Raw genomic sequence first — 4,664 nt, 5'->3', positions numbered from 1 at the left:
TCCTTATGAAATAAACAAAAGTGAATTCAAGAATTTAAAAACAAAGTTTAGCATATTAAATCGTTTTATAAGCTTTCTGAGTAGATAATTCATCTGTATCGCAACAGAGTCACGGATCTGGTCGGGGCAGGTAGCATTATGTCGGGAAAATCTTTATGAAATAAACAAAAGTGAATTAAGGAATTTAAAACGAAGTTTAGCATATTAAATCGTTTTATAAGCTTATAGCTTTTTTCGTGCTGATTGGAGAAGGGTCCAGCTGCAGAGCCGGAGAGCAACTCTCAGGGCCAAGATAGCACTTATACTATTTTGAGAGAGACAGCAGAGAGACAGACAGCAGAGAGACAGACAGACAGACAGACACTGTTCCACAGTGTGTGTGTGTGTGTGTGTGTGTGTGTGTGTGTGTGTGTGTGTGTGTGTGTGTGTGCGTGCGTGCGTGTGTGTGACTACTAGTCTAATAGTAGAGACTCAGCCCCCCCCCCCCCCTCTGGACCCGACCACCTCCTAGTAGAGACTTCTCTAGGAAGAAGACGAAGATGAGGATTAAGGCGAGACACTGCAGGTGAATAGGCAAATATACTTTTTTTTGTTGATTTTGAGACAAATATACTTTTTTTTGTTGATTTTGAGATTTTGTTATATTTTGCTTCCTAAACATGTCTTCTATGAAACTAGTGACAATAAAACGTCAATAACACACATTTATAAATGTCCACATATTTAATGGGGAAGTGCCTCATTTGCATATATAAACATACATTTCAGAAAACTTGTCTCTACTAGGAGGTGGTCCAGAGGGGGGGGGGGGTCTCTACTGGGAGGTGGTCCAGAGGTGGGGGGGTCTCTACTAGGAGACTAGTGGTCACACACACACACTGTGGAACAGTGTCTATCTGTCTGTCTGTCTGTCTCTCTGCTGTCTGTCTCTCCGGCTCTGCAGCTGGACCTTCTCAAATAAGCACGGAAAAGCTTTTAAGCTCATAGCTCCAATTTGGGTCCCAAATTGCGGTACAAATGAAGGAGGTGTCTCGGGTAGTGGACTCTAGTTAATATTATGTTCTCTCTGCAATTAGACTGCCCCTCATTCATTCATTCATCCCTATCTGATGCTATCTCTGAAAACAGTTCCTGCGAGCGCAGTCAGTGCACCCGATAACGCTATATATACTATATAAACCTGCATTCATTCGGAGAGAAAGACCTATTCCACATGCTATTTAGGGTTTGACAATAATTACACTAATATCGCTATTTCACAATGAACTATAATGAATTACGGGGGTCATACAGAACACGCGCCAGTGTCTTTATTTCCGCGTTCCGCGTTGAAACGAATGCATGTACTGAGGAGCGCTTGTGCCGTAGTAACGATATTCTACCACTGGGCGTCAGCTAAGCATGCTCAGAGCTGTGCGTACACATAAGCACGAAGTCAAGTTCAAGTTGAAATTGATGAATCCCACTCTTTGCTTAGAAATGGTCGTACGCACAGCTTAAGCACATATCTGTGCGTAAGTCACGTTGGTGAATGAGGGCCCAGGTCTCTTGACTCTCTCAAAAGTGATGTGAAGACGTACAGTAGATATTTCGCCAGCAGCGTTGCAAATAAAGTGAGTAACCGGACCCAGCGAATGAAAGTTATTTGAAGATGGCTATGTGACAGAAATGCTAATAAACACAGAGGCGGGAATAGAACACACTTGTAATGTGCTCATTAAGGCAGAGGTTTCAAAGTTATGCTTGAAGGACAACAATCTGTACTCGAGCCAGCTGGCTGAGACACGCCGTTTAATACTTCACCACTGAGCACTGATGTGGAAGAGAGGAGCGTGATAATGAGATGGATGTGAGCAATCCATTCACGTCAGGAACTGTACTACCTCAATAATGTTGTAGTTCATGGTGAGAGAGCAACACAGACGAGAGAGGGAGACCCGGGAACATGCAGCGGCCTGTATGTGCCACAAGGCCGACTGCCTCAAACTTCTCCACAGAGGTGAAGAGGAAGTCTAAACACGAGACGTTTAATAAATCCCACACGGTCCTCCACCATGCATGTCCACCTGGCATGTCCTCCAACTGACTCTGAAGCTGAAGGTTCAGCACACACACACATTCACCCACACACAGACGCTACTGAAATCATAATGTCCTCGGATAGGCTCCTATGTTCCTACAGTCCTAGGGAACATAGGGCTGTGAGAACATAAGGCTGTGCGAACATAGGGCTGTGGGAACATAGGGCTGTGGGAAGATAGGGCTGTGGGAACATAGCTGTGGGAACATAGGGCTGTGGGAACATAGGGCTGTGGGAACATACTGTAGTGATGAGAGAACATAGGCCTGTGGGAACATAGAGCTGTGGGAACATAGCTGTGAGAACATAGGCATGTGGGAACATAGGCCTGTGGGAACATAGAGCTGTGGGAACATAGCTGTGAGAACATAGGGCTGTGGGAAGATAGGGCTGTGGGAACATACTGTAGTGCTGAGGGAACATAGGGCTGTGGGAACATAGCTGTGAGAACATAGGGATGTGGGAACATAGGGCTGTGGAACATAGCTGTGGGAACATAGGGCTGTGGGAACATAGGGCTGTGGGGACATAGCTGTGGGAACATAGGGCTGTGGGAACATAGGGCTGTGGGAACATAGGGCTGTGGGAACATAGCTGTGAGAACATAGGGCTGTGGGAACATAGCTGTGGGAACATAGGGCTGTGGGAACATAGAGATGACCCCCATATCGGCCACATATTTTACGTTTTAAAATGTTATTGTGAGACATATATACTGCTTTACATATACTGCAGACGCTCCTCATGGAAGAACAGCCATCAGCACCACTGTACTGCGTTGTATTGTCTGGATCACAATATATGCGCTAAATGCTTTTTCAGACCTGCAAATGGGTTGAAATAATCTGGCACCCTCCTCCCTTTCGGAGCCAATAATCATAGATTGAGTTATCATTTCATTCACAAAGAACACCTCATGACCCCGCCCCCCCCCCCCCCCCCCGCCACCCCCGCACGCAAATCAAAAAGCACAACAATCCAACGTGTCCTGTCCTCATCCTCTCACCCCTACCCCTCCTTTTAATTCCCACCTTGTTTTCATCCATCTATCAAGCCACGTGCGCGTAGCGTGGCTAGCCGTCATCCAGGGGGGGGCGGGTGGGGGTGGGGGGTTGATAAAGTGACGCGGCCCTTGGCTTCGGCAGGGGGGTGGGGCGGACCTCGCCCCGACAATGGGAGGGAATTACCATATGAATATGACCGGCGCTCCCCAGCCTCCAGGAGCCATCAATCTCCCACCGCGAGGCGCCACGCCCACGGAGGATAACCTGCTGGAGATCCCCTCTTAACCTCAATCTCTCTGGATGTATTAAGACACAGCCATGGGGAGAGGGGAGGAGAGGAGGGGAGGAGAGGAGAGGAGAGGAGAGAGGAGAGGAGAGGAGAGGAGAGGAGAGGAGAGGAGAGGAGAGGAGAGGAGAGGAGAGGAGAGGATGAGGGGGAGAGGAGAGGAGAGGAGAGGAGAGGAGAGGAGAGGAGAGGAGAGGAGAGGAGAGGAGAGGAGAGGAGGGGAGAAGAGGAGAGGAGAGGAGAGGAGAGGAGAGGTTGGACAGCACGCGCTGCCGTTATTCTGCCCCCCCTCCTCCCCACCCCCCCCCCTTCCCCCCCGCACCCGAAACGAGTTATAACACAATTAATCTTGTCCGGGAGGAGAAATATGGCAGCTAAGTGAATTTTACATGAAGATCATCCCACTCCTTATCCTTCTGTATTACTGGATAGCTCTGCGTTTAACGTGTGTGTGTGTGTGTGTGTGTGTGTGTGTCTGTGTGTGTGTGTGTGTGCGTGTTGTGTGTGTGTGCGTGTGTGTGCATGTGTGTGTGTGTGAGTGTGTGGTGGGGGTAGGATGGGAGTGACTGTGTACCGACACTGACAGACTATGACTTGGAGTGTGTGTGTGTGTGTGTGTGTGTGTGTGTGTGTGTGTGTGTGTGTGTGTGTGTGTGTGTGTGTGTGTGTGGTGTGTGTGTGTGTGTGTGTGTGTGTGTGTGGTGTGTGTGTGCGTGTGGCTTGGTGTGTGTATGGATGTTCAGAGGTTACGTTCAGGGTGTGAACGCTTTGATACTGAGATGTGGCTGACTAGTTCAGGCAGTCTGTCCAACGTCACGGTGATACTACAGGACCGTTTTTCACCTGTCCAAGCCCACAGAAGGCCTCCGTTTGTGTTAACGGAAATAATCTGTTGTCCGTTTTACTAGCAAATAATAACATACATTATGTTTTTACATTATATTTTTTACATTATATTTATATTGTATTAACATTATTCATCATAATCATTATTGGAATGGAATTTTTGAACCTATGGAATCCGTTCGAGTGAGTTTGCTTGGAACAGGGTAAATCTACATTCGGCCCCTTTGTCAATCAAGTTGTACATGTTTTTTTTTTTTTTTTATTGGTCTTTTTCCCCCTCCATTTTCCTCCGATTTTCTCCCCTTCCTGGTCGCTGCGCACTTACCCCCCACAGTCAGATCATCTGGGAGAGTGGAGGCTATCACGTGCTTCCTCCGACACACGTCCAGCCAATCAACCGCTTCTTTTCACCTGGCAGCGCGGATATTCTCCGAAGAGGGGCGTAGCG

The sequence above is a fragment of the Notolepis coatsorum genome (assembly GCF_963971535.1).
Source record: "Notolepis coatsorum genome assembly, contig: SCAFFOLD_420, whole genome shotgun sequence".
Classification (NCBI taxonomy): Eukaryota; Metazoa; Chordata; class Actinopteri; order Aulopiformes; family Paralepididae; genus Notolepis; species Notolepis coatsorum.
Note: the sequence above shows the minus strand (reverse complement) of the source record.